The following is a 12,730-nucleotide window of genomic DNA, read 5'->3' on the forward strand; positions in this document are numbered from 1 at the left end:
TAACAAGGCATTACTGTGCATCCTTCTGCAGTGTGGTTTTGACCTCTAAAGCATCGTTTGTGGAAGACCGGGACAAAGAGAGATGTGTTCAACTGGCTCCTAAACTATTTAGTAAACCAAGACTAAGCCATTGTGGGGAAAATAATGAAACGATGAGCACGAGCAGAACGTTTTGTCCAAACAAGCCGTCCCCTGTTGCCAAGTGCAAAGCTGGCTGTTCCCCGTATAGGACGCATGTTTCATTGGATGCGTGCGATTGTAATTATACTAAATCACTACCACGGGACCCTTCCTCACTCTACTCGCACGCCCACAGAGGCTTTCTTAGCCAACTACATTTCCAAGCAGTCCCTGCTCTCGTGCTTTCAAAGCACTGTTTACGTCTTTGCTTCGAGAACAGTCTCTGCAGATCGAGTCTGATCCGGAGGGACTGAAATGCGTGCCTACACCGCATGTGCTTTTAAGAACATGCCAGGATTACACAACACTACGTTTTTTTGGTATATAAAAGTGAGGACAGACTGTAGGCAAGGCGGTGAGGTAGTGAATCATTTATTACTCAAAAACAGAAGCGCCTAACCGCAGTTTTTTTTTTTTAATGAGACTGTGCAGGTTCTAGAGAAAAGACCTTTGCATTCCTAAACACCAGCAAGGATCACTGATCCATCCAACCAGAATGATGGAAAAGCTTGCTAATGTACAGACGCACCCATGTCGGTTTGAGCATCCCCGAAAAGGTCTGCATCATAAGGCAATATTTGCATTTCCGCCTTCTCTCTGCCTGGTTTTTTCCATTCACTCATAAAGCCAGCAGTAGAACACATTACTCCATCCTATGAGTCACGCCATCATTACAAATATAAAAAGGGACCAAAACTAATAAAGCACCTTCACCATGCACCCACCAGTAACAGTAGAGTGCGGTCACTCTATACATACAGCATAATACGCTCTTAGTCTAGCTCAGCATTACATCAGCCTCTTAGTCTATTAACAAGTGGTCGACCGAGACAAAAGTATTTGATTAGAATCCAATATCAGCATTTTATTACTCATTTTATAGTTCTCTTAATATTCTATTACTTCTATTAAATGCTGCTGGGGAAAGGCAAAGGCTGTTAGAGCGTGCTTTCTTTCAGAACAAGAAATAAATAAGGAATAAAACAAAACAGGGGGTGCTGTGATAGGACAGTAATAAGTTCAATAACAGTACATCACAGAGTGTTTTATTCCTCTTATACCAGAGATTTTTTTTTTTTTTTTTTTTTTTTTTTTAAATTGACTAAACCATGATGCATACTTTTTTAAAAAAAAAATCCATTTATAGTTACATTTAATGTTGTCGAAAGTCCCGCTAACACTTCTATTACAGCAGCAATAAACAGTCATTCGGCCACTGTCTCTTGATGCTAAGAAGAAAGAAAAACTGCGAGAAACTACATCCTCCTCCATTCTGAAGACTTTCCCAAGGTGGAAACTTGAACGAGGCTTCACCTCCGAGTGTGAGACTCCAGTCCTTGCATAAACATCTCCTTAGAGAGAGCGTTTCATCTTGTTGGTTTCTTTGGATAATAGTAAGACCACTTTTAATCAGTTTATTCACAGATTACATGGTACGTCCACTATACAGCTCTTTTAGAATGAGCGGTTTCTATTAAAAACGATAGTGTCAGAACGACTGCATTACTACAACCCAGTGATTAGCACTTTCTCAACACCTTCTGACCAAGCAGATGACACCATCATATACGTACATCAGACAAAAGCCATTTCCAACTTCCCTTCTACTTTCCTGTAACCAGCTCTTAATACTTGGGGAAGAATATTCCACGTGTGAGAATTTCCCTTTCTCCTTGATAAATGACTAAACTACCTCCACCACCCTCCCACCACTGGCCCATCAGATATAAGAATGGTTACTCACATAAAATGTAGTTCTTATTAAATATGCTCAGCCAAGAACAGCTTTAGATTGTATAATCATTAGAGCTGCAATAAATTGTAATCGTGTAAATAAATGAAAGTAATCTTGTTAAAGTAATGAATGAGACAGCAATTAAAGGGTTGTTTTGCTTTTCCAATGAAAAGAATCAACACTACCAAAGCAACAATTTGACATTTCCAAGTAATTAGTGACTTGAACAAAGGCCACAAGTCAGACATGGCTACGCGTTTGTCATTAATAGCAAACATTTCAGAGAGAGAAGGTTAATGCACCCATTTTCCACTATGAAACTTTATCCAGTTTTAGTATGGATTTTGAATATGAACACATGAAATAAATAAAACCTGATAAAACCGGTGAAGACGACGACACCCGTTACGTGCAAGGACCACGGTACTGTACACTGCGACATGTTTTCATGTAACCCTACAGTACGTTCACAAAGGGACAGTTTCCTGTCTTATTGCGACAGAGCTACGATTACACAAAACGACGAAGCGATACCAAGCGAGATCTGACTTTATTCGCAATTCTATTGAAATGAAGTATGAACATGTGAAGCGACAATCTGTACGCTTAGTTCAAATGATTTCTCGGCCCAATCTCCTCCGACTCCAACGGCACACGTGTAGTCTGTCATTTCTTCAGTTCCTCAAGGACAGCTTTAGTTCTCATTTACTGTGTGATGTGCAAAAATGGAAGAAAACCACCATTATCATCATTATTATACTACTACCATGGGTTCGATCTTAGTCATATACAACTGCTCAGTAAAGCTTGGAGGTAAGTAGCAGAAAAAAAACTTTGGACACAAGTGACAGCAGCAGTCACTATTTATGTCTTGCAAGCATAAATGTTTGTACCTGGGGGTGGGGGGGGGGGGGTACTTTAGATACTGTAAGTAATTGCTAGCTTTTTACCTACAACAAAAAATGAAAAACTAAAATACATTTATCATAATCATTTCTACTGATAAACTCTAGTTTGTTAGTCTATGTCAGCTTACTTAGTACAGAACAGAAAGTTAGCATTTGTGCTAGCTCATTGCAAACTCGGTGCATTTTTTTTTGTAGCAGGAACTAAAACTACTCTCCAGAAAAATGCCCTGTAATGTAATTCTGAGTAACTGAGGCCATGAGTGAATTTGATCAACATGTCACATGAATGTAGAACATCAAAAGACAATACTACCTCACATACTAACATACTACTGGAGGACTAGTATGCATCATAGAGTAGAGCATACACTGGTGCAGTATGCAGTATTCAGCCTTTGTCTGGTTGTACGTTACGCGCATGCGCGTTGAAAACCAGCAAACGTCAGGGCAGTTAAGCCTGATTCTGATAAGAATCAACTCTAAAGGTTACTGAACAACTGAACTGACTTTTTATTTTTAATAATATATATATTTCACAGCCTAAAAGAAGAAGAAGGAGACTGCATTAGTCTAGACCAACACCCTGGGTACTCTCACAAGTGAAGAATGGGACAAAATCCCATTAGCGACAGCATAGCAACCCCTTTCTGAATGCTGATAGGCCAGAGCCGAGCAATCACGAGCGATGCTATTGGACACAGCTCATGTCAATCAGCAACCTGATTCAACATGCTGTCCACGGCTTCAACACGAGGAGAAGGCGGAACAGTGGCCCTAGTTCTGTTGGTATTTTTATAATTATTATAGTAGACTTGTCTTAAAACAGTCAGGAAAATATCACCAGCTTGTTTTTGTTATGTGGTTTCCAATTAAACGCCGACATTACTACTGGAATAACGTTATACTTTTGAACCCTGATTTTTTATTACTCGAACCCGTTCCATTCATAAATGTAATAAGCTCACTAGAGCTAACGAAATAGTTTTACATAAATTAGCATACGGATTTATAACGTGCATTTTTTTCCAAGAGAAACTGTTTTCAGTGATGAAACATTGCGCAATACGTGATCTTTGGTTTACGTGTTTAAAAATCAGTTATCTTTAAAAATATTTATAAATGGTTTTTTTAAACACCTAATTTGACTACTGCCTCGTACTCAACATGCAAAGAAAGCAAACGCAAGAGGAAACCACGTGACAATGCCAACGCCACGCTCGCGCCAGTTTCTTGATTTTTTAAAATTTATTTATTTGCCCGGTGTTTAGTTATATTTTTAACAGAATTAACAAACAGATTCCTAATTTTTCGCTTTGCTGTATAGATTTGTTTTTTTAAACGACACACCAGCCCTGCGCGCGCGTTGTCAAATTATTACAGTCAGTCGCTCGCGCGCGCGCTCTCTCTCTCTCTCTCTCTCTCTTACCTGATCCGTTTGCCAACAGACGATGGTAGACATATTTGGGTTCAACTCGAAGTTGTCTAACAAGCGGGTAATGGCGAACGAGTCGGATCTGCACGGGTCCTGTATTCCCACACGAACCACGAGCCTGTACTAGACACAGATGCACACGAGCTTTCAATGGCAAAGACCAGTAGGCGCGCTTTTAACAGAGGCCACGCTGGTAGTGACGTCAGGTGCCTTGGCCCCGCCTGCGGAAAAGTACAGGCTGCAGGAGGGGCGGAGTCACGGCGGATAGAACCGGTTTCGAGAGCTGCGTCACGCGACAGATAAATCGGTGTTGCTAGTTGCCTGGACTTCACACTCACCAATTGTTTAGATTAAATGTGACTGAATAACAGTAACATTAATATTTATACGTCTTAGTAATCGTTTTAATGTCAACTGGGCTTTCCTTTAGACTCAGTCACCTCCACATGTTTATTTACACTAACATTTATCCATGAAATGGCTTAAGAGCCCTGATTTGACGTATTTCCTTTTGAAACAGGAAATCAGAGTATGGTTTCCTCATCATCTTAGAAGGATCCGATGTCTGTTTACGTCGTACGGCTGAAAACCAGGAACCTTTTACCAACAGCATCAACATGATTCTAGGAAGGATGAGTGATTCTGCTGTTTCCAATTAAAATACACCAAAATCTGGCCGAAAGTTTGTGGACACCTGACCGTTACACCCGTATGTGGTTCTTCTCCAAACGGTTGTTCCTTAATGGCATTAGATTAGGTGGAGGGTCTGCCACGGAAGTCAACTAAGCTGCTATTATAAACAAGAATGTATTAGAACAAGCACATTAACATAAACCTGTACCTTACCTTGCCTTGCAATCTGACCAATCAGATTTGAGAAACAGCATTGTGGTATATAATCCACCATATCCAAATTAAAATCCTAGCATTGTGCTGCAACAGGTTCTCGTCCTAATGCCCTGAATGTTGTTACTTGCAATCCCAAGATTGGCCTAGAGCCACTTTGCTAGCCTTTTGAACAAGCAAGACCCTCAATCCTCAATTATTCATCTGTGGGCTTGAATTTACAGTCAAATGCATAATCACTTTCCAGCTTTGCATAAAATATTCCCAAACCCTAACCCTCGCTCTGTCGTGAATCTCAACCACAGCGACACTTGGAAATCATGGGTGTCTGTGAGCTCATGTATGTGGAAGAGGGCAGATCGTGTTTTCTTACGCTGCCTTGTGACGCAACACGAGCAGCAATTTGAAAAGTTGTGGTTGGTGGCTTCACGTGTCTCGGAGGATCCATGTGTTAGAATTCCTCCAACCCTGATGGAATAAAGCTGGCTGATGGGAGGGAATTGGCAGGTAACCAAATTGGGGAAAAAATAGGGAATCAATAAAAATAAAATCACTCTAAAAGTGTTTTACATGCATCGGTATGTCTCTATACTTAGCGTACATGTCTGATTCTGTCAACACAAAAATCTGCCCCATGTCACAAACATAGAGTAATAACGATAAGTGTAGTGATAAGAGGCTGTATAAACGTGCAGATATACACACGCTCAAATGAATGTACAGTGTGTACTCAGGAAATAGGTTCATGTTTCTCTGTGGTTGGGTGCCAGTTGAAACATGGCACACTTTTTCAGAAACAGTGTTTCGGGAGACGAGTCCTCCCTCTGAATCACCCACTGAACTGGACGGCTCACGTTCGATGTGCAAGTTGTTCCTGTGCAGTTTAGTATTTTTTGGCCTGTTTCCTTTTGCTACTTTCTAATACTCATTTGAGACTGGAAGAAGACATTCATCTTTATGGTATTTTCTTCGTCATATCCTTTACAAGTGAATTCAACCCGGTCATTACAGTCATTTTCAAATCGAAGCGTCCTTATTACCCCAGCACCTGGTGTCATCCCATACAGAATGCAACCAGCCTCCCTATTCACTGCACACCTTACTAACATGCCTGCAGATTCCCAAAGGTTACAAGTTCACAAATAACATGTTTTTAACAACATCCCTTGAGCACATCTCAGTAGTACCCGGTAAAGGCTCGGTAGGATTAGGAGTGTAATCAGTGTGTGGTTATTAAAGTCGCAGATGGCTGTGAGGTGGCAGAAAAATAAGGTGTGATTAAGAATCAGGCCAGGATTTTTTTTTTTGCACATTAAAGTGCCTCTGATAATGATGCAACAAGATTATCTGTATTCACAGCTGACCCATTTTTGTTGGCTCATCAGCTGAAATGTTTGGCTTTAGTCCAGAGGTTTGGAAGTTTCTTGCTTATTCATTGCATTTAAACGAGCTCCCAGCTCTCAAAAACATGCGTGTGACAAATAAACAGCGAGTAGACAGAGAGACATTACACTGAATTGTAACTGCATGACTTTTATGTAATGACTTGAAACTGAAAACCTCCTGTCAAACTCCGAAGCAGTTTTGCAGCTACTCCACTACATAAATTCCTATTCATTTTAGACGTCGACTGCAAGAACCAGGATGACAATGCAGTATTATTACTGTACTGTATATCACCATGGGTCACAATACAAAATACTAACTGAGAAAACAATCATCCGGTGTCAACATACGCCCTTGCTGTTCTCCATGAACCACCATATCGCCTATCGATCTTTACTCAAATAAGAATTGTGTGACCTGATGAGCTCTTTAGGAATGTATCGTCCTGCCAGTGATTCTCCCTGCATTTGCCTGTGCTTTGCACTCCCTCTGCTTTCAAGCTCTCTTTCTCTGTGATCACTCAGGAAAGTGGGTCAGGTAGGACATTGTTGAACTGTCCTGCTGGCTTGTTTTCACCATGCCTCTGAAGCGCTCTTTCTATACCCTTGAGGGTTCATGGAAAAACAGAAGCAGGAAGTGTGATTGTTGGTGTTTTCTGTGGCACCATGGCCTAGTGTCATCTCTTCTGCCACAAATGCAATTAAGAGGGATTATTCAGCAACAACACACGCCATTTTCCTCGCTTCATGCACTGTTGTCTTTGTCTTTTATTTCTTGCCTCTGCAGGACAGACTTACCTTCATAATGATGAGCCAAGGTGTGCAGGAATTTGGACACGAGCAAAGACCAAGTTCATTATCAACACTGCACAATGTATTTACAGCATCCTTAGTAACTGCCTGGGTCGTAGTGGTTTAAATTGGGTACTACTGTGGTTACAGTTTGGGAAATAATACCAAACAAATTTATTGGAAAACATTATGGACAGGTAGAAACAAAAACAGGCCTAATAGCTGTGCAAACTCCCCCACACATCTCTACAAGGTGTCCCAAAAGGTGAAATGAACACTTTTTAACACAATGTCTTCCAAAAAAATTTTTATACGTAGTTTACTTAGACTTTAAGAATACCTTTGTCTAAAGAATTGAAATCATTCTCATGGCTGGATCGGGAAGCTGTCGCGAGGCTGCGATGGACTTTAACAGGAAACATGGCGAGCACTTCACACACGACAACGTTGTCAAACTTATTAACAAATTCAAAAAGACTGGAAGTGTTGCGGACCGACCGAGAAGAAGTGGACGAAAGTACAGAATGTTTATCTGCTTACAGAGACACAAACATGTTCTTCTGTTCGAGGTTCGTCTAAACATCTTCCAAGATCCTAAAACAAAGCCTGTTTGAACTGCCTCAAACTGCTTCTTATTGGTACACAGAATTATGTCATGCTCTGCATTTCATATAGATAGTAGTGGTTCAGCACAAGCACTCCAGAGCGCTCTCATTATTCTATCCTGCTTTATTCTATCCTGTATTAACCATCTTTCTGTAATAAACATTTTTACCTTAAGAGGACGAGTCTGTGAGTGTAGTCTAATTTCCACGACAATTTGGCTTCTCCTGGCTGTGCTGCGCGAGTCTTTTCAGCTTTTCTGGACAACAAGCAAACCAGAGGATGTTCGTTGAAAAGTTTCACCTTGTGTTGACGCGAAGGCTCTTTGTTGTGTAGAGCGAAAGACAGATGCAGCCTTACTACTGACCGTTAGCAATCATCAAGAATTTAGAATTAGAATTAGAATTTTATGTAGTCATTGTGCCCTGCGATGGCTTGGCTCTCCATCCAGGGTATCCCCTGCCTTGTGCCCAGAGTTCCCTGGGATGGGCGCCAGGATCCCTGTGTAGGATAAATGGATGGATGGATGGATAGATGGTTTCATGCCATGTTTCTTCCAAATAGCAACCATGATAAACAGAAAACCCTTTTGTTTAAAACAAACAAAAACACTACTGTCATTGATCAGCTACAGTCTACTGATGCCCCAGCATCGCTACTTCTTCATACCATTCTGTGTTTATTTTCTTACAACCACAGATGGTGTTTTTGCGATTGATTCACCAAAAATCCCATATAATCCACCTTAAAGCATTTCTTAACATCAAATAACCGAATAACCTTGAAAGACGGCCATGCACGTCCATCTTCGTCCAGGTAGAAAGGTGAGATAGAGGACGAATGGACACCAAAAAGGAAAATACACTGCTGTTTCTTGGCTTCTGTTTCCTGGCCATTCGATAAGAACGCTGTGCTTCCTGCGAGGAAATGCATGTTCAATTATTTCACTTCTTATTCATGTCTCCATGCTCGGATCTGTTTGTGAACATACGTACAGTATATACTCATACAGTATACACTATACGCTTCTATACATGCTGGATCCTACACAACGATCCACTTCCAGTCGCCTCCGCCAGCATGTAATCGTCTTGTGCTATAGAACCGGCGAACAGTCACGGGCTCGTCCTTCTCGGCTCGTCTTTATCAAACGAATCAAAGCAGTAAGCAGAATAGCTATCACTATGGTAACCGTCTCCAGCCACGCTGAAGCGTCAGGATGTGTCTGTGACAGCAGGGAGAAGAGAACGACATCTGGTAAAGAGATACATGTGGATGAAGATAAGACCCACACCCACCACATCACTTTTTTTTTCTTTACACATCATTAATACACACAATAAGGTTCATTTATTAGCACACGGTGGAGATCTGCTTTACCTGGCTTAATAGATCAAACGTCACTGTACTGTATAATGAGGATTAAAAAGAACTCCAGAAAAAAAAAGTTCACCGCATAAATAAAAGCCACTGATTGAATCACAGAGACACAATCGTTTAAAAGCAGAGGCACTGCTGCATCCTAATTGCACTGTCACCATAATGAATGGTAATTATGCTTAGTCTGCACCCCATGCCATGTACCAGTCAATCTGTAGCCCTGTCTGCCCCTGTGAGTATACCAGCCTTTGCCCCCTAGCCCCTTCTGTTCTAATTAAGCCAGTCATCACTACTGAATACACATTCATAATTTTGACTAATTCCACTGAAAGGTCTGTTCAATTCAGAACATGTTATGTCCTTCAATAATGCACCCTGCTGCATTAAAAATAAATAAATATATATATATCTCTTCTCCAGGACACATTTCTAGATGTATTATTTTGAACGTGTTTCATGAAGGTCCTTGCTTCTATGAGTTGCTCCTTGAAAAATGAACAGAAGCATGACACTTCTAAATACTGTTCAGAAAATGTATACAAATACTGTAGCTAATGGCTGTGTCACTTGATTATAAATGCGCCGCGCATGCATTCGGACCTTTTGTGCCATCAGTTTGCTGCGGGAAATTTGTTCAAGGACATCTTAGTCCAGGATATACGGATATTTCAGAAAACATCGTTTTTATCCAGAGATAAATCTCTGTGTAAATGTGGACGGGGACGAAATCTAATACAAACACTATAGATTCTTTAGATTTGTACCTAAGACCTGCTGCTGTAGTGATAAAGACTGTTGCAGAACTGAACATCATAAGTCATGCTGAAAAGGATGTGTTCCTCTTAAGGATTCTGCCTCACCTCTGGCTTGCTTATCAGGAATCTACATCTGGATTTCTGTGAAGCTGCTTTACAGTTAACTGGACTGACAAGTAGACGAGGACACTTCAGGTTACTGAAGGTTTTAACGCAATGTCAGTCTGGAGTTTATCTCGTAAATAGAGTCTGACCTCTGAAGAACGGATGCCGTGTTACTCTGTAACCAGTCATGCCTCATCGAGTCTGGGGAAGTCCTGATTAGGCTAACCCTTAGAGTGCCCAAAGAGTATTCATGGGCTAATGGCTGAAAAGAAAGACAAATGGTTTCATGCTCTTGCTGTTTTGCTTGTGTGGAGAATAATTTCAATCGTTTGCATCCTCTGTCACTCAATATGTAATGCTGTGGCACCTAAGACCAATAAAAAATAGATGTTTTCAGGAGTATGTACACCTGTTTCTGTGTGAAGAGAAGTGATGAAAGCATCAGCACATACGACGTACGTCTTGTATTCCAGGAAATATGCTAACCAGCTGCTGTCTCCAAACTGGTCTAGAAGAAAGCTCCAGAGAGCCATGTTCATTTAAAGTAGAATCCACGTGTTAAACAAACAAAAACCAGCTTTTCTGGCTGTTTTAAAAAATAAATAAATACCAAAAGTGTGTTTACCTCACACCTCCAGGGTTTGGAGTTCAATTCCTTCCTCCAACCTGTGTGCATGTTCTCGCCCTGTTTCGGGTGTTTCCTCTGGGTACTCTGGTTTCCTCCCCCAGGCCCCAGGCCAAAGACATGTCTTGTAGGTGGATTGGCATTTCCAATTTGTCCATAGTGTGTGAATATGTGTGCAATTGTGCCCTGAGATGGGTTGGCACCCCATCCAGGGTGTCCCCTGCCTTGTGCCCCGAGTTCCCCGCGATAGGCTCCAGACTCCCCACGACCCTGTGTGGGATAAGCGATATGGAAAATGGATGGATGGATGGTGATGAAGTCACTTGATTTCGGGAGCTAATCCAATCCAGAAGTCAAATTATGATCAGGATTGAATATTATGCAATTATGAAACACTGCTGAAGTTCCAGCTCTTCCCTGTCATACAAGAGCTATACCAACCAGTGAGGGTGAAGGCTAACACGTGTTATCTACTCTCTTCCACATATATGAGCTCACAGGCACTGACGATTCACTAGTATTGCTGTGATTGACAGGGTATGGCGTCCGTCCCACCCACCCAGAGAGCACTTGTCTCCCAGCTATGGATGGCTGTAGCATCATTGGGATTATTAAACTGAAGGAAACCATAGACTAGCTACAGGCTAGAGAGATTAGTTTAGAAAAGTGAACGTTTTCCCCGGCAGTGTTCACAGATACGGAATTAACAAAATAGTGTTGGTTTATTGTCCCTTTCTCAAATTCAGAATGGATGTCTCATGTCCATGGAGCACCAGAAAACATTTCGAATGATTAATAATCAATAATTATTTATAGCTATAAACCAATGGTTAAGTATTTAAACGTAATCGTTGTTGACATTCAGTTATATTAGTCGCCTATCCAGCTTCAAGAATCATCTGCTGGGAGCTGGAGTCTCCTCCGAGTTTCTACCACGAGATTATTAAGCGCTAAACATAGTCTTATATGGTATGTGCTACAGATCCTAAGTGCTGTGTACTGTATGATAAAACGAACTCGATAATCCTCATGGTTTTTGTAGAAGATACAGCTCTGGCCCAACACAGCACCACCAATCAGCATTCTTATCAGGAACATGTGAGATAAATTAGTTTCAAAGATCATTCACTGAACCTTTGTATGCTGATTGTCATTGCTATGGGAAGCATGTCAGGTTATCAGAAGCTACATGTGTCCAATCTGCTTGAATAACCCCTGGGACAAATGTGCTGATACTGGATTTCCGAGCCCCGAAGGCTTAATCATCTCTTGGGACAGAAAGGCAATAGATTGGATTGGCTGATTGCCTGTGATCGATCCGGATGGAGCAAGCATGAAGGAATTTAATAATCCCAGTAGATTGTAAGCCAATTAAAAGGCAGTATGTGCACATTTTACGCGATTGAATTTCAAGAGGTCATTAAAATAAAGCAGGTTCCTACCCAGTTCTACACGACAGGCAGAAAACGCTTTAGCCAACAGCCGCAATGTCTGATTTATCAGGTATATTTACCAGTTTCAAATGCTTCAACGGAGACAGCATGAGAATTATCTGCAAATTACGCAAGACAGAAAGTTCAACATCCAACCTGTGGAAACACAAACATTAGCCGTTAGCTAGCTGAGTGAGCTAAACTAGCTAGATAACCAGATCTTTTGATGTTTGCTCCATGAAAGCTTGATGTTTCGTGTTAAATGCTCAGGTTAATGCTCAGGATAATCTTTGCTAGTACAGTGGAGCTGCATAAACGTGATCTAAAACCTCGTCAGATTCCATCATCAAGTCCTAAAATTAGATAAAGAGAACCCAATTAAACAAATGAGACATTGAAGGAACATGCATTGTGAAGATCAGACTCTGATACATCGCTGTTCTTTAAATAAAACAGAGCGCTCACTCACACCTGATTGTCATCCCATTAACTGAAAACACTCTAATTTCCCCTTCAGATTACACTGCTAAATCTAGAGGTTCACATAGTTT

At 41.1% G+C, this 12,730-nt stretch overlaps 1 protein-coding gene across 1 annotated transcript in view; it reads right to left on the bottom strand.

Moving 5' to 3' along the window:
* Positions 1 to 4,423, bottom strand: part of ivns1abpa (influenza virus NS1A binding protein a) — a 13,690-nt gene extending 9,267 nt beyond the window's left edge. Inside the window, exon 1 of the mRNA XM_017453978.3 lies at positions 4,250 to 4,423. The gene's annotated coding sequence lies outside the window, so the exon portion shown is untranslated. The remainder of the gene's footprint in view (positions 1 to 4,249) is intronic.
* Between the last annotated feature and the right edge of the window lie 8,307 nt (positions 4,424 to 12,730).

This window comes from Ictalurus punctatus, chromosome 2 (assembly GCF_001660625.3).
Source record: "Ictalurus punctatus breed USDA103 chromosome 2, Coco_2.0, whole genome shotgun sequence".
In the NCBI taxonomy this organism is placed as follows: Eukaryota; Metazoa; Chordata; class Actinopteri; order Siluriformes; family Ictaluridae; genus Ictalurus; species Ictalurus punctatus.